The 18980-nt window shown below is 45.3% G+C and overlaps 1 protein-coding gene across 6 annotated transcripts in view; it reads left to right on the top strand.

Annotated features, from left to right (window-relative positions):
• Vps8 (vacuolar protein sorting 8) overlaps nucleotides 1-18980 on the top strand; it is a 972138-nt gene that overhangs the window by 591973 nt on the left and 361185 nt on the right. The window lies entirely within an intron of this gene.

Here is an 18980-nt window from a genome sequence, read left to right on the forward strand (position 1 = left end):
ATATATTGGTTCCCTTGGTGTCCTCGCTCAGCTAAGGAAGCAGCTTCTTTATGTTTAGGGACTGTAAGGGCAAGATAATGGGTGATGTGTAGATAAAGTTATCATATATGGATAATCAGGGCTTTCGCAATAAATTGGCATTTGCAAGCACTCTGGAGTGGTATAAGCATATTTGAGAATTGAGCTTGCTGTCCTGGCAGAACTAGAAAAGCCACAAAGACCAAATTTAGCAAAAATTGGTGATGCGCTACGAAACTCTCTGTGCAAAGTTAAATGCGGTGAGATCAAACAGCCTTTGTAAAAAATTTATTCATCAAGTGGGATATGGCTGCTATCAGCTATGCTTCCCAGTGCCCTTACATATCTGTAGGTAACAGCAAGCTTGTATTTCGAAGAAAGGGGTGGGGGTTCATGGTAAGCACAATGTGCACCAAAATTTTTACGCGCCTGGTCCAGTTAGAAGCGTTGGAGATAATTGCTGGTCCGTTGTTTTTTGCCCCCTAATTTCATGCGTCATAAGACATTCCTACTTGGTTTCAGTGATGCCCTCGGTGAACTAAACAAGACGTTTTGATTACATTTGGTGGATATAGAGGGCGCATTACGGGCAATGTATAGCTCAACTTCAAATACAGTGGACTAATATGATATTTGCAGTAAATTATACGCATGCAAGCAATCTGGAGCTTTTTGAATGCGTTTTACGAATGAAGCAGAATTTATCCTGCTATGCTGGGAGAACTGTGAACTCACCCGATAAGATGGTAAATGTTATGGCAAAGCAACGTGTGTTTGATGAATTACCAGGGTGTCTACCAACCGGGAAAACCGGGAATTCTCAGGGGTCTTTAATAGTCTGGAAATACTTTGGCAAAACTCAGGGAATTTGTGCTTCTATCAGGGAAAATTAGCTGTACATTCATTGAAAGGGAACGAAAGTCGCGGTAATACCCAGGCTGGAGTTACAAAGAGGACTCGTAACGAATCTACTTTGAAGCCGTGTCGTCGGCTGGAGGAGGTGCCAGTGTACAGTCAACGACCGACTTTCCTGACGCCCGATAATTATGACAGCTTCGCGGCACCACCATGTACCCCATAGAGTCAATGTCTGAAATTTTTGACGCAAGATACCCTTCCCCGTCCGCTTTTCCGGCCTTTTTGGCGTAACCACAGGTCCGAAATGGCATTAATCAAACAAAGCCACCACCGCCGCCATTTTGATTACCTCGCCGCCTCGAACGGCGCTCTTGCACGCAGATCTGCTTGCAGCCGTAGCCACCATCGCAGCAGCGCTAGGCCCAGCTGCTTCGACGTTCGCTGTTAAGCTTCTAGCCGTTCGGTGCCGTGTTTCTCATTGAAAGAATTCGCCACTGTCAGCAATGCGACTCCGCCTTTGTGGTCCTTGCTATTAGCTTCGAAGCTCGGAAAGCACAGAGCGTTGCATAAAGCAGGTTCCTGAATGTTATCTTCGCCTTACTATAGTAGTGTTACGTAGTGAAGCATACGCAAAAGTATTGCAGTGAAGCATAACAAGTGTCGGAAGGGGCAATTGTCACGGGACGCAGTATGTATTCCTTAATTATAAACGGGTGCACTCGCTATCTCCTGTCACAGTACGAGCACCGATATGCCTAATAAGTGTAATGACACGCATTCAGAGCTTTTTCGCATGTGCTTGTGGCGATTTGAGCCCTTAAAGGACCCTGAAACGATTTTGACGATTTTGTACAAACATACTAAGTCGATAGAGTAGGTCCTTCTGATCATTAATTTACGCATCTACGTGCTCCGCATAAAGCGTGTAATTTATTATAAGTTATTAAAAATGTACATCGCTGCCGATCGCAGCACGCTGCTCGGTGGAATATCCAGCCGCCCCTACCCATATGATGTAAATCACCCAATTGACCTCAGTAGGGTGAGCTGTCCGATTGGCTGCCTAGGGCGTGTCATCGATAATTTTTTCATCTTTATGGTGAACAAATGATATTCGAAATAGTTGCAATGTTAGTTAATTTGGTTCTATAAAAATAAAGTGACAGAAAGAGAATGCACAAGAACAATTTCTCACTACACTTAAGCACTTCCGGCACACAGCAAGCGTCGTCTGCTTGTGTTACAACATGCTCCATTTGAGGAGAGCGCCGTGGTCAGAGTTGGTCTCAGTCTTTTCGCGACCACTATGATTCAATCTTGTTGCATTTTGGACTGCAAACGTAGTGACTGGCAATATGTAAAGCTGCGACATCGTGTCCCTCTGCAAGGCAGCAGACGAGCGGACCGGCTGCAGCTCATCGGACTGCCGCTATCCGATCTGCACCAGGATTAGCGTGTTTGCGGCCATCACTTTACACCGGAAGATTACAAACGCAATAGCGTTTCACGTGTCCGATATTAGGGTAAGCGCAAGCACAAGGGGACAGGGCCTGGTCCTGTCTCCTTGCGTGTCGTTTCACGGGATGAGCAGAAGTGCAAATGTGAATGGTCTGCACGGTGCAGCCACCTGGTGGCACAGAGCTCAACCAAACATAGTAGCAGTAACGAAGTGTATTCTTCTTTGCTGCTGGTGTAAATTTTTCGCAGGAGTGTAACTGTTAACACGTTGTTTTTGTAAATGTTTAAAATGTTTTACACCTGGTTAGAGAAATATAAATATTAGCGCTTTGTTTGGCTGGTTAAGCTCTGCGCCAACAGGTGGCTGGACCGTGCACACCGAGCAGGCCGCTAACCTACGTCTACGCTAAAGTTCCTTCATCAGTTTTAGTTTATGCCTCCACCATTCCGTCGAAATGCCCAGCTCGTCTGTGGTTACCAGAATACCAGACACGTTCGGTGCTGCGACAGGATGCTCACAATGCACGCCGCTTCGATAGCTCTTGCTTCGGGTCGACTGCCAAGCAGCTGGCGGAGAGTTTGAAGAAGCTTCGCATGCTCACTCCTAGAGAACCGGAAGTCGACGACACGATGTGCCATCATGACGCAGAGTCAGTGAAGGTGGATCTTATCCCCATCACTCAGCGAACGAGTTGAGGAGAAAATGTGTGACTATGGAGGAGGGTAACTTGTAATCATCCGTAGCTCTCTTGATATGAGACGTGTCACAAAAATTGTGGTGCGAATGATTAACTTTAGCTGTACCCTACGCGTCTACAAATATTGTCCGAACCGTTTCAGAGGCCCTTTAAGGGCAGTAAAAGACATGAATTTATTTTCTTGAACTGCCCAATTTTTCGGATGTTTTCGCGGCCCCTAGGGAGTTCTAAAAATCGTACATTCACTGTACAACTGACCAAGAGGATGGTTAGAATGGTTTGTGATGCGAACGTGCATTGGAAGAAGGATGAGACCGGAAAGGACTGATGCATTGAGGAATGAACGGGAAAGGCGGCATGCCGCCACTTCTTTGAAGAAGCTTGAGATCGAAAAACAAAGTGTATTGGCTGACACCGAGATGCAGGTGTGCTCATTCAAACCAAAATAAACTCTTTCAAGCAATGCATAGTAACACTAAGTCATTGTGCATGGGCTGAGAGTATGTCTGGACAGCTGAGGGTGACTTTAGAGCTGTTGAGAGAGAATCTCACTTGTGACATGTGACAAAGTTCGGACATAATACCGATGAGCTTGTAATCAATTCATAGAAATAGCTCATATTCGAAAATATTTGCTTCTGTATGCATCTTCTTTTTATTCATATTTAAGAACGGTCGACTCGATTCGCGATTGGTTTTACCATTTTTATTGAGGGTATTTTATTTGCTGAGCATTTCAGTAGCCACCACCCCACCCCCTCCTTGTTTTCTTATTGAATAACATAATCACTGCTCATTATTATAAAAACTGGAAGTAGCTTTTTTTATTTTTTTTTAACATGCTTACATGAGAGTGACAGCATCAGGCGACATGGTGTCAGCCCGCTTTGATATAAAACAAAGTTCTGTGTTACTCAGGGAATATTGCAAAGCCACTCAGAGAAAGCCTGCAAAACTCAGGAATTTGGAAATGTCAACTTGGTAGACACCCTGATTACTGACTTTTTAAGAATTCTCAAGAAGTGCTCCAAAGCATTACACGTGGGAAAGGCTTCAAACAGAACAGTCATATACAGGCAACTTTTTGAAGTATATGATATAATTACAGGAAGGTGACACATTTATGGCAACTGTTTGAAAGGAACACTTCGCTGGTAAATGGGTTGTAATTCTCTATGGACGCACACATCTGCTGTCCTTTTTGTGAATATTTCAGGTCACTTAAGTTGATTGTACTTTGTTGTGTATAACCTCGGCAGTACTATTACCTAAACTAGCGATACATTTATGCTGTAGATTTAACCACCAAGTACAAATCTTTGTTGAATTATCAAAATTGTAGCAAATTTGCACTTTTTAGGTGCCCTGTACTGCTGCTACTGGGCAAGGTAGAGGACCTGTGTCAGGCACTCGTAGCTTTTTGTCCCTGCATCATCTTGAGATTTCGTATATTTTCAAGAAATTAATGTAAATTCAAGTAAGTTTTCGGACCCCATGGTTCACCATGTGTGATTGATAAATGGGTCTTTGTCTGATAAACATAAAAGTAACTGACAGACACACTTCCAGGCACTTTCACTTATCGTAATAATAATTTGCAATATATAACACCTCCACCCTGATAATCCGCCAGAAAATGCCCGTTTTATCCGAAGTTCGTAATATCCGAAACACTTCACTTCCGAAACTTTGGTCGCAATGTGTAAAAACGTTATTTCAAAGAGTGAGTGACGAAAGTTTAAAGTAAAAAACAAACAAAAAAGTTGCAGTTTTGCCCGAGAGGCGAAGGATCAATCGCAATAGCAAATTAGCAGGCAGCTTTGCAAAGTAAGAATGGTAGATTTATTCGGCTGTATAAAGTTGTAAACATTCATTTACTAACTAAATTAACAAGCACAGTCTCATGCACCTCCACGCACCTCCACCCAGCATCTGCACCATAGATTTTACGTAAAACGACGTGAGGCACGACTATTTACAGTGTATTTACACCGAGGTACACAGCAGCAACCAAAATGATGGACAGCCTGCACACCAGACAGACCCGTCTTCTTCATCGTCTCCTCCAGGCAGAATGTCGCTTTCGGAATAAGTTCGCTTTGGAACAATACACATATAAACCCCTAACATTCTCACAAAATTTCACTTGCCTTGAAATTCAAAAGTTCTTGGAAGAGCGTTATGCTTGGATTAAATTCACAGGCATTTCGATTAATTTGGCTGGCATTTGAACTAAATTGATCGGCACATGAAATAAATTAACTGGCACTTGGATTAAATTGAATGGCAAAACCTGTAAAAAGGAAAGCAGAGCCATGTGAACGGTTGCCGTGGCTACTTGCAATGGTGGAGATGGGAGCAGCGGTTGGCAAATTGCTGAGAGCACGGTCAGTGGCTGGTTACATTGGAATGACTGTTGCAAACTCTTATGAATATTAATTATTGGGCATTTTCGTGCATTGAAATATCGGTAATTTTGACAGGACCACAGTGTCGGTTTCAACAAACTGGGAGTTTGAATTAATATGGGCACACAAAATGACATTGAATGCCTTAAGTTCCCTAATGACAACTTTTCAGCAGAGCTGTCACACATCCAAATTCAATTGCATTTGTCGGGATGATGTCGATGACAGCATCTTCAGAAGGGAGTAATTTTTAGGTACTCATTAATAAATAAATATGTATTTACAAGTTTATTTTGTCTTCATGAATAGTGAAATACAAGAACAAGCATACTGTGGTGCTGCTAGCTTTAGTTTCTTTAACAACGTTTGTCAAATCCGAAGCCCAAAAGCAAAATGGCGCCTGCCCCATCCAAGTTGTTGCAACACAAATCTGAGAAAGTTTGCCAAATACAACTCCTTGCAGGAGAATAGAAGTGGAAGTTATGTAAAAACTATTTTTTACATGATGGAGGCTGTTTCAAATACTTAAATTATATTGCACTGGGCAAGCTATGGCATCGGGAGTATGCATCAAAAAGGGCAAGTGAAGATGTGCTGACGCAGGTGTCTTGTAACCATAAGACTTCTGCTTCAAAATTTCATGCATAGTTCTATCCCAGCTTCTACACACAATCATTGTCTTTTTAAGCTCCAGCATACAGCCACATTCCCAACAGTGGAAGGCTAATTGCCCTAAAAGAGCATGTTTCTGCATTGTATTTATGCTGCTTGGTCCACTCGTTGAAAAAAAGGGCCTGTTTGTCCTATGCACACTTTTTTGCTGGGCCATGGAATGGAGTGCATTACATTTTCACAGCAGCTAGCTCACAAACATCCGGCGATGTTGCTTAGTGCAGCCTCAAGCTCCATTATTAACCGGCCAGCATTTATAGACTCCTAAGGCGATTGAGCCAAGAAAAGACACCTACTCCTGCCAATAATCTTCAGGTTATGGTAGAGGCAATGTATGAATGAGATAATTGAGACTTTCCCACCAAAATTTAAGTTTCACAGCTGCCAGCTTTATTTGTACACTTCAGAAGGTTGTCCAGAACAGATAATAGGAGGCAGTTGGTGTATCCCACATCAGTAAGGCACTGATCCTGAATACAAAATTTCTCTTCACACGTGTGTACTTGACTTACTCAGGCAATTAACAAAAGTTTATTGTATTTATTTATCTATTGCATGCTGCTTGCTGAGTGATTGTGCCATTTTGAGCCAAAATAGAAATACTGATACATGCTGAGCTAAGTGGCTCCTCCTCATGTAAATTGCACCACTGCTGCAATAAGATGTACCTGATTGGCCTAACCTACCATGTCTGCACAATAGGACGAATTGTAATAGTTCTGAAACTGAAACTCTGAGTATGGTATCCGTGCGGCCAAGCGAAGTGGTACCTGTGGCAATGGTGGCATGCTCGACTTCTTTGGAGTCGCATCGGGGTGTCTTGAGTTTGCAGCGACACCAAGCGCATGAGTTCACCAACATGTCTGGGCTCCTGCATGTCTGGCTTTGAACCACAAAGCCTTTTCGAAGCTTGAAGGTAACCCTTTAATATGTGTTGTCATGTCATGGGCGGCTATTTTTTCGTTCCCACCTGGGCAACGACTACCATGTTTAAATCTAAACACAGTATGCAATCCTGGGCCAGTCTATCTGTTTGTATAAAACTCTACGCTCCTTTTCTGTTTACTGTTTTTACTTTGATGACAATTTACGTATACATTCACCTGCACCGGCTGAAGTGCACGTTTGACAACTTAGTGCAAGCTTCCGATTATACGCCTGGTAAAGCCAATGGAAGCAACATCAGTTCTACGAAGCAGCTCGGAAAAATTTCGCGCATTTTTACTTTTTTGTTGCTGTTTTCAACCTCCTTTTCTGAAGTGCTACTGCTTCGGGCTGCGCTCTGAACGAAAGCGAAAGAGCAGGCTGCGTACTGCGAGCCTCACTCCCATAGCACGCCCCCTTTGAATGCTCCGGGCACGCCGTGCAAGTATTGCGGAGGTGAAAAATTGTAAAGAGGTGAAAAAAAGACCTGTTCACTCTGTCTGGATGTGCGCACCGTTATCTCATAGTTTCTTAACCACCATCTACTCAAATTTACGGTGCTCCATGTTCGCCGCACTCCGGGTGGTCTTAATTAACCAAAATGCTTTAAAAATAGTGAGAGTTTGACACTAGGATACTGCAAATATTTGCTGGTACCAGACGGCGAGTATGATTTTCTGAATTAATGAGGTTTTAACAGTGTCATGCTATTAATCTAGTCGGAATCTTCTTTGAAGTACTGATTGTTGCCTAAGTATTAAAGGATTAAAGCTAAGAGGTCTCTTTGAGATTGTGTTATCAGCTTGCGTAATCTGAGTAAACCTTTTCTTTAAGTCGTCACAGCAAATTTAATGTACGAGTTCTCAGCGAAATTGATGCCAGTGATGACGCCATCTCTAGTTGGTGCAGAGGAGGAATCAAACAAGAAGCCTCGTGTATCTTCTGCAACACAGTCATCAACTGTTCACAGCATGTCATGCCATGAATAAGTGCAGTCTGCAGTCAACAGAGAGATGTATCTGGGATCTTAAAGAAGCCAAGAAGCCTGCTACAAAGCAACGTCAAATGGAGTCATGTTTCTCATCTGGTCCAGGACTCGGAGGTGGGCCATGCTGCTCGAGTGGAGGCATATTTTGCTGTTGGATGCCTAATTCGTAATGAAAAGGAAAACAGAGAAATGCCAACCAAAATGTAATGGTTTTTTTTTAAAACTTGAAGAGGTTTTTCAAACCCTATTAAAGCTTCAAACCTTATTTGTACGGGGATGCAGCCACATGGACCATGCCATTGATGTTTCCAAACTCTAAAATGGCCAAAGTTTGAGTGTGAGTGAAAGAAGCTTTCGTACATAATTTCAGATGGCTTAAGACCCTACTTTAGGAAAGCAATGATAGATGAAAGTAACAAGCCACACACATATACACGATTTTAATAGATGAAACCCCCTTCCAGAACCAAGCTGCCAAAGTCATGGTCAGATTATTTTCCTATGCACAAAAATGTGTTGAACTTGAGTATCTGCACTCGCTTCACTTGGACTCTGCACAGCAGATATCCTGCTGTCACATGTGAAAAATTCTATTCAAGATTTGATGCTTCGTTTTTACAGTGATGAGCCCGATGTCATGCGGAGTTTGAAGAAACGTTTAAAAGAGGACGTAAATCCCACTTTGCTGGATATGAGGGAATGCAATTTACATAAAGGGCACAATTTATTTGCCAAAGGCATAGAAGCATTTTGCAACACTGTGGAGTCGACTTTGCTTGATGTGTATCAGTTTTACAAGAATTCAGCCGTTCAGAGTGCTGCCTTGAAAACAACTCGGAAATGCCTAGGCTTGCCTGAAAATCTTCTTTTGCATCATGTGAATTATCAGTGGTTGACATTGAATCAAGCTCTGATGCAATTGACTCATTGAACAACATGAAGCAATCAAGGCAACGATTCTAGACGCTGAAGAAAAAGTTCTACCTGGTGGCGTCATTTATAGGTGCCTCAAGAGAACCTTATGAGGAAGGACCTGCTTCATAAAGCAACCTTTCTGTGACATGTAGCTTACATTTTTGTTGAATGCTCATCATTGCAGTGTAGTGAGCCACAGCTTCATATTTTGTATGAAGAACTGACCATGCTGGTGAAAAAAAAATTATTGGACATTTTATGCAGAATGGTGCATAGAGGGTCTTCACTGGAGAAGAACTTCTTGGTGTGGAATTTTCTGCCTGCTGGAAACAGCTACTCGAGATGAGAGCAGATACAGAAGGCAGCATTACTGCTTGCATGCCTCAAGAGAGGACCTTCAGATTAGGCGCACGTAGCTTTTACATCAAGGTCGCATGCTATCTGCTTTCAAGGGTGCCCTTAACATTCATCTGTTGAAAGATGTCAAGTGCCTTCACCCAAGTTCTGTTAAGGAGAGCTCCATTGTGGGAATTGAGCTTAACAAGAGCTTCAAGTGGTACCACCACGAGAAGTGTCAGTACTGATGGATGAAATAACACTCATCTCCACGAAAGAATTCTCCTGCAATCCACATGAGCAGCTTGTTGATGCTTGACAACACATATTCACCCTTATGTCAAAAGAAAGTCACAAGTAGCCCAAACAAATAAATTCGTTAACCCTTTGAGAGTCGATTTTTTTCGCCATGTGTGACCGCCAGGGTGGATTTTTTTTATTGCAAATTCCAATTCTTCTTAAGGACTTATCTCGAAAAAAATTTACCGTAATTTTTCTAGGGTGACCGTAAAGTGAGAAAAAGATATTTTGCCTTGGTATATATGTACTCTTCATTCATGAATAACAACCATAAACAAGGTAATCAACTTATAAGATTAAAAAATTTCATGCATTGTTTTATAGTTCAAGACTTTGAAAATGCGCACCTGAGAATATTTCGCAAGACTCAAATGTTCCTGCTCTTACACTAATATTGACACGTGTACTTCTTTATCTTTATCCGGCGACCACTTCACAACGCCTAACAAATGTTATCGCATGTATGCATGTATCCGAAGTTTCTGGAAAGTTATTGATGCTTCTATCCGCTGTCTGTTGTCGCCGAACCTTGTGTTATCTGATTTCATCGCCTGACGCGAATGGTAGAACTTTGTGGAAGGCTTGCAGATCCCAACGATTAGTCTGGAACATTCGACTGCTGTTGTATAAAAGCCGACGCGCATGACTCGCCAATCAGATTTTTGGCGATCGCCAACTGTGTTCGCCGCTATCGTTGTACTATAAGTGTAGCCTGTCTTTTTGGGCACAGGTTCGCCCAATAAAAGCTAGTTTTGTCTTTCACAGTATTGCTACTGTGTTCTTTGTCACTACCACGTGACATCTGGTGGAGGTGCTTTTCGTTCATCTACCGGATGCCCCCAACAAGCCGCGATCCAAGCCCGGACTGCAAAGAGAACACCAATGTAGTCCCGGACCATCGAGCAAGCTGCCGTCTTCAACAGCTGCTCCCGGAGCACGGACTTCTACCTGAGAAGACCAAGAAGATTGTGGCCAAGGCAACCCCAATGGCAGCCCCAGCGTCCCCCATCGGGCTGCAGCAGCCCAGGGAGCCTCCAACGTTCCGCAGTTCAACATTCGAGGACCCGGAAACCTGGCTCGAGACGTATGAGAGGGTCGCTGCATTGAACAGCTGGAACAGCAACGACAAACTGCGACATGTCTTCTTCGCATTGGAAGACGCTGCCAGGATGTGGTTCGAGAATCGAGAAGCCACCTTAACGACGTGACACCTGTTCCGAAGCGGTTTCTTGCAAACATTTACAAGCGTGGTGCGAAAAGAGCGAGCCCAAGCTCTGCTAAAAACCAGAGCGCTGCTGCCAAATGAGATGATCGTGATCTTCACGGAGGAGATGGCCCGTCTCTTCCGGCACGCCGACCGGGAAATGTCGCAGGAGAAAAAAGTCCACTTCCTGATGCGGGGCGGGCGTCAAGCAAGAACTTTTCGCCGGACTTATTCGTAACCCACCGAAGACTGTATCTGAGTTTTCTGCAGAGGCATCGACGATCAAGAAAACTCTGGAGATGCGCACCCGGCAATATAACCGCCAGGGGCTCACGCTACAGTGCGCCATCCAAGGACTGGGTTCCGACGACCTTCAAGAAACCATCAGGGCCATTGTGCGCGAAGAACTGCGCAAGGTCCTGCCTTCGTCGCAGCCTCAAGTGGCCTCGATTGCCGACATCGTGAAAGATGAGGTTCAGCGATTGCTTGGGGTTCCTGAGGTGCAACCTCAATTACCACAGCCCCAGCCAGAAGTGATGACCTACGCCGCCGTCGCACGCCGTCAAGGCCCCCCTCCGCGACCGCGCCAAAGCTCTGTAATGCCGCAATTCCGTCGTCCGCCGCCGCCGCCGCCAGCATGCCCACCCATCGGCCAGCGCACCTACGCGAGGAAGACGGACATTTGGCGAGCTCCCGACCACCGCCCGCTCTGCTATCACTGCGGAGAAGCCGGCCATGTGTACCGCCGATGCCCATACCGTGACTTGGGACTGAGAGGGTTCGCCGTCAACGCGCCGCGCCCACAGCTTGGGGAGCGCCCACATGACATCACCGATTACCTAGCCGCCACTCAGTGCAACTCTCGACGATCGTCCCGTTCGCCGTTTCCAGCCCGCTACCCGTCGCCGCAGCGCCGTCCATACACTGGCCCAGCCCGGGGCTGGTCAGCGAGCCCATATCTGGAAAACTAAAAGCAGCAACCGATGGAGGTGCGGTTGCTGTTCGTCGAACTGATGAAGCTCCTCTGCCGCTGCCGAAGACGCCGAAGAAACTACCTTGACGACATAACGACATGCCGACGAAGTGTGGAAGCAAAGAATATGACTATGAAAGACGACCTGACAACGTCCTGTACCAGCCACAGGTAAACACGACACAGCCGTGATCCGACGCCAAGACCTAACTGTAACGAAAGACAAAGAACCACCGAACTTGACGTGCTTCTCGACAGCCACACAGTCACTGCCTTAGTCGACACAGGGGCCGATTACTGCGTCATGAGTGGACACATTGCAGCCCAGTTGAAGAAGGTTAAGGCTGCATGGGAAGGCCCTCAAATTCAGACCGCTGGAGGACACCTGATTGCGCCGACTGGGATCTGCACGGCAAGAATTACCATTCATGACCGGACTTGCCCTGCCTCCTTCGTTATCCTCCAACAATGTTCATGCGACGTCATTCTCGGCATGGACTTCCTAAACCAACACGGCGCAGTCATTGACCTGAAGTCGAAGTTGATAACCCTGTCTGAAGGTCAAGCGATACTGCCGGAGAGCTCTCGCAGTCACCATGCCTTAAGCGTGCTCGAAAGTCAAGTCAGCATCCTGCCTCGCTCCAGCATTGTCATTTCCGTCGGCACCAAAACACCTACTGACGTAGAAGGCGTCATCGAGGGTGACCAACGTCTACTGCTAGACCGTGAAATTTGCGTCGCAAGAGGGATCGCTCAACTCCACGGAGGGAAAACGAAAGTGATGCTAACCAACTTCAGCCAAGAGTTCAAGCACATCAGCAAGGGCACGACAATCGCGTACATCGAGGAAATTGTGGAAACGAGCAATGCCTTTGTCCTCGCAGATTCTGTCCTATCTACCCCGCCGACCATAGTCCCCGAACCGCACTTCGACGTAAATCCAAGTCTCCCCATGAGCAAGCAGCAAAAGCTCAGAAGTCTTCTCCGAGGATACAAGGACTGCTTTTCGACTTCATTGAAGATTCGACAAACACCAGTTGCAAAGCATCGCATAATAACCGAAAAGTGCGCTCAACCACTCCGCCAGAGCCCTTACCAAGTTTTGATGCGAGAACGTGAAGCTATTAGGCAACAAGTCGACGAAATGCTCCACGACGACATCATCCAGCCGTCAAAAAGCCCGTGGGCATCTCCTGTTGTTCTGGTGAAGAAAAAGGATGGAGTCCTACATTTCTGCGTCTGTTATCGTCGACTGACCAAGATCACGAAGAAAGACGTATACCCCCTTCCACGGATAGACGACACATTGGATCGGCTCTGCAACGCTAAATACTTCTCGTCGATAGACCTCAAGTCTGGCTACTGGCAAATAAAAGTCGACGAGAGAGATCGCGAAAAGACTGCCTTCATCACGCCAGACGTCCTCTACGAGTTCAAGGTCATGCCATTCGGACTGTGCTCGGCGCCTGCAACTTTCCAGCGCGTCATGGACACGGTGTTAGCAGGATTGAAGTGGCAGACCTGTCTTGTTTACTTGGATAACGTCGTCGTCTTCACCGGAAATTTCAACGATCACCTTAGGTGGCTTGCGACAGTACTAGAGGCCATCAAATCATCAGGGCTCACCCTGAAGCCAGAGAAGTGCCGCTTCGCTTACGATGAGCTTCTGTTCCTAGGCCACGTCATCAGCAAATCCGGAGTACGCCCCGACCCGCAGAAAACAGCTGCCATTGCAAAGTTCCTGCAGTCTATCGACAAGAAGGCAGTGCATAGGTTCCTTGGCATGTGTGCCTACTACAGGCGCTTTGTCAAGGACTTTTCACGCATCGCTGAGCCGCTAACGCATCTAACCAAATCTGATGTCGAGTTCAAATGGCAAACGCTGCAGGCCGACACATTTCAAGAACTAAAACGACGCATGCAGTCACCGCCGGTACTTGCACATTTCGACGGAGACGCCGATACCGAAATCCACACTGACTCCAGCAGCCTAGGCCTCGGTGCCGTCCTAGTCCAGAAGGAAGACGGACAAGAACGGGTGATTTCTTATGCTAGCCGATCGCTGTCAAAAGCGGAAGGAAATTATTCTACGACTGAAAAGGAATGCCTCGCCATCATTTGGGCTACAGCAAAATTCCGCCCTTACCTATATGGCAAGCCATTCAAAGTCGTCAGCGACCATTACGCATTGTGTTGGCTAACTAACTTAAAGGACCCTTCAGGACGGCTGGCGAGGTGGAGCCTCAGACTGCAAGAATATGACATCACTGTAATCTACAAGTCCGAACGAAAACACTCAGATGCCGACTGCCTCTCACGCGCCCCCATCGATCCCCAACCGGAAGACGACAAGGATGACGACGCCTTCCTCGGAATAATAAGCGCAGAAGACTTCTCTAAACAGCAACGAGCAGACCCGGAGCTAAAAGGCCTCGTCGAGTATTTGGAAGGGAACACCGACATAGTACCTAGGGCATTTAAGCGCGGATTGTCTTCGTTCACATTAAAAAACAACCTGCTCGTAAAGAAGAACTTCTTACCAGTTCGCGTCAGCTACCTTCTTGTTGTTCCGTCAGCGCTGCGTCCAGAAGTACTGTACGCCCTACATGACGATGCAACCGCTGGGCACCTATGATTCTCCCGAAGGCTGTCGAGGATACAGGAAAGGTATTACTGGCCGCGTCTGACCACCGACGTCGCCCGTTATGCCAAGACATGCAGAGACTGTCAGCAACGCAAGACACCACCGACAAGGCCAGCAGGATTAGTACAGCCAATCAAACCTCCTTGCCGACCATTTCAGCAGATCGGGATGGATTTGTTTGGACCGTTCCCGACGTCAACATATGGAAATGAGTGAATCGTCGTGGCGACGGACTATCTCACCCACTTCACTGAAACTAAAGCTCTACCGAAAGGCAGTGCAGCCGAAGTGGCGAAATTTTTCGTCGAGAACATTCTGCGACGACATGGTGCCCCAGAAGTCCTCATCACCGACAGAGGAACAGCATTTACAGCAGAGCTCACCCAAGCCATTCTGCAGTACAGCCATACAAGCCACAGGAGGACAACTGCCTACCACCTGCAGACGAATGGTCTCATGGAGCGCCTGAACAAGACCCTCGCCGACATGCTAGCAATGTACGTCGACGTCGAGCACAAGGCATAGGACGGGGTCCTGCTGTACGTAACCTTTGCTTACAACACGGCGGTGCAAGAAACAACACAGATCACGCCGTTTAAGCTGGTTTACGGCAGGAACCCAACTATGACGCTCGACGCCATGCTGCCGCACATCACCGACGAAGAGAATCTTGACGTCGCGACCTTTCTCCAGCACGCCGAAGAAGCCCGACAACTCGCCCGCCTACGGATCAAGAACCAGCAGCGTACCGACAGCCGACACTACAACCTCCGACGACGCTTCGTCGAGTACCAGCCCGGTGACCGTGTTTGTGTTTGGACCCCTATACGCCGACAAGGACTGAGCGAGAAGCTTTTGAGTCGCTATTTCAGACCGTACAAGATCATTTGACGTATTGGCGCACTGGACTATGAGGTCGTGCCAGATGGCATTTTTTTTATCCCCGTTGTGCGACTCAAGCCGTACTACCAGCGTTAATGAACTTTGAGACTTTGCGTAACTGACCTTTGGACGTTGTTTCTTTTCGTTGTTTTGTTACTTTTGTTTAATAAGTGTCCTTTTGTGTTTCGCTCTCTTATATTTGTAGCATCGGGACAATGCTTTTTAAGAGGGAGGTAATGACACGTGTACTTCTTTACCTTTATCGGGCGACCACTTCTCACTGCCTAACAAATGTTATCACACAGCGCGGGACACGCCTGCATGTATCCGAAGTTTCTGGAAAGTTATCGATGCTTCTATCCACTGTCTGTTGTCGCCGAACCTTGTGTTATCTGATTTCATCACTTGACGCGAATGGTGTAGAACTTTGTGGAAGGCACGCGGGTCCCAACGAATAGTCTGGAACATTCGATGACTGTTGTGTAAAAGCCGACGCACTTGACCCGCTAATCAGATTTTCGCCGATCGCCGACTGTGTTTGCCCCTATCGTTGTACTTTAAGTGTAGCCTGTCTTTGTGGGCACAGGTTTGCCCAATAAAAGCTAGTTTTGTCTTTCACAGTATTGCTACTGTGTCCTTTAACGTCACTACCACATGACAATATGTACATCCATAGCGTAATCGAACTGCGTAGCTGCGCGCAGTCATGAAAACTGCGCCGTGCATGCAGTGGAAACGCATGCACAGCGCCATCCTTCCTATGCGCACCCCCTTGAGCACTAAACGAGCAAGAAACAAGCGGTCGCCCTTTGAGCAATTAGTAACCAGATAACCATCAGTTTTGCAAGTGCAAGAAGCCGAAACTGCCCGCGAAACCAAAACCCAAACCGCCACCCGCCCGCACCAATGCGCGAGCGGTAGTATATAGATGCACGGGAGCGAATTAGCGCTAAAACAAACCATGCAACGAAAACTGAGAGAGGGAGGCACGCAAAAAAAAAATCTCTGTATGCTCACATAGTGGCAGCACATGACAGAAAAGAAAAAGTTGGGAAATTGGCGCACTTTTTAAACATACAGACAGCGCCGTAAATATACTGCATCGACCATTTTTAGACTTGTTCGCAGCGCCGTATATTTACATCATTGACCTTCAAAAGTTAAAGCCCTGCTGTCTCTTGCTAATGACAATGTTGATGTTGCAAAAGGATTCAGTGAAAATGGCCACCTCCTTCATGAACGGAGCAAGCTCTCAGTCGCAAGCCAAAATGACTTGTGTGAAACCAGACCATGCTGTGATCGGCGTGGCCAAGATGCTTCAACCGTTACTGTGAAGCCTGATATGATTATAAAGCTATAAGAGCTCATTCAAAAGGTACCAGGAGTGTGTGTCTGCAGAAAATGGGCCTTCAACCAAGAAGGCCAAGCCTTCCCAAGACCCACTTGAACTGCAAGATATGCATATGGTGATTGATGCTTGCTCATGCTGAGTTTGTTGGTATTGAAATTGAACAATCGCTTCTGAAGGAATGGCAGGCAAAACTTGCAAGCAGCCTTCACAAGCTTGAATAATCAAAAAGAAAATGTAGTGTAGCCCACAAGGACTAATCTCAATTTATTAGCTTGTTGACAGATTTTACTGTGATATCAAATGCCATTTTTTTCATGCTAAATGTCTCAGTTTTAAGCTCATGTGGTATTTTTATTGCGACATTAAATCGTATTTCTTTGTGATTCTGTTATCATATGTAAAAGAAAAACCATTCTGTGTATCTTGAGAATTTCCTACATGTGCTCATTTTACTGTTCTTTATTAAATTGAACCAGTGCAATATGTGATCAATAATAAATGCAAACATTAAAGTATATACATTTGTTTTTGTCATAGTATATTCATGTGCAGTTTTCTGTGTGCACATGAGGAATTGGTTACTGCTCCAAACTGTCTTCTTTTTTTTGCTCGGCACTGCTATTTTTCTGCTCGAAAAGCTGCTCCAAATCACCAAAAGCCACTTCCATCACAGCTTGCATTGTATAGAAGGCAATAGCAGGACTGGTACACAATTAAAACTATGACATAGTTTCAAACATAGTATGGATGATAAATTTCTGATAATCACAGTACGAAATATTGCAAGCTTCTCCTGTCTTCGGGAAAAATTAGTATCTAAATGTGTCTTGTGGAACCTCAATTCTATTAAGTGTCTGCTATGTTATGTTCTTTGGTTACAGTAGGAAAGGAACTGGCAACTATTTCCAATAACTTCATTACTTAAAATGAGGTATAAAAACTTAAGATGTAAAAGCCTTGCCCTCTTGCCTATTGTTGGAAAATGCAGAGTTCAGAAGGTGAATTTGGCCATCTGTACTTGTAAATAAACCCACGTGCTTAGCTTTGTACTGCCTCTAGTTTATCTGTACAGCATTTCCTTAAAACATTTTACAAATTTTTGAATCTGGAAATTCAAACAGCAATTTATACTTATGCTAATTGAGGAGTTTAATTTGGATAATTGGTGTTCCTCAGGACCCCTTCACTGTTGTCATTGCCCCTTAAAGACACCTCATAATGAACATAGATGTCCTCTGAATTGGATTTCATAAGAAGTTCTTGAATTTATGCATCGTTAAAAATGCCCAGGCTTTTTTATACTGGTCTGTCATGTTGAGAATGAGAGATACCAACAACACTGATAGTCAATAGGCTTTGCCACCTGTCGTATCAAAACAATAACTCTAAGTGGATGGCGCAAACTGTCTGTGGATCACAAATTTTCTTGGGCATGGCAAGAGGTGTGCATGCGCAACCAGACAGTGCAAGAAGATATTTATTTATTTATTTCCTCAAATGTGTCTGTTGAGACATTACATGAGGGAGAGGGGAGTTAGTGACAAAGATAGATACTACAAATTAAAAAGGGATATTTCCGATGAGTCGCTTGAATGCAAGTGGGTCGATGATAGTGGCAACTTCGGCGGGCAAGCCATTCCAGTCTCGTGTTGTGCGCAGAAAATATGATTGCTGAAAAGTAACGGTATGGGCTTGTGGGGGATATACTGTGTTAGAGTGACTGGTGCGGGCAATGTGATGGGGTCTTTTTATGTACGGGTTGTCAAAAGGCAAAGAATGAAAAAATTTATGAAAAAGGTTAAGACGTGCTATTCTACAGCGTGAGGCTAGAGAGGGTAGGTTTATTTGGGCTTTTAGTGCTGAGATGCTTGAATTATACGAATAAGTTGACAGGATAAATCGTGTCTCGCGGTTCTAAACCGACTAGAGTGCATTAATAAGGTTATTGTGGTGGGGGTCAAAAATAGCATCGGCATACTCCAGCTTGGGCCGCACAAAGGTTAGAAAAGCAAGCTGTTTAATAGGGGGAGGAGCGAGGAAAAGGTTACGGCGTAGATAACCTAGAGTATGATTAGCAGAGTTTATTATGTGGTTAACATGACAGGTCCAAGTTAAGTCACGTGAGATGTACACACCAAGATATTTGAATGAATCAGTTGTTGCAATCTGCGTGTTATTGATGCTATAATTAGGGGTATTGTAATTACGACGACGATGAATAGACATTAACGCGGTTTTAGCTACGTTTAATGACATGAGCCAAGTGGTACACCAGTTTTGTATGCGCGATAGGTCATTTTCTAACGCCAAATGGTCGCTGGGGTTAGTAACTGCTCGGTAAACCACACAAT

The sequence above is a fragment of the Dermacentor andersoni genome, chromosome 1 (assembly GCF_023375885.2).
Source record: "Dermacentor andersoni chromosome 1, qqDerAnde1_hic_scaffold, whole genome shotgun sequence".
NCBI lineage: Eukaryota > Metazoa > Arthropoda > Arachnida > Ixodida > Ixodidae > Dermacentor > Dermacentor andersoni.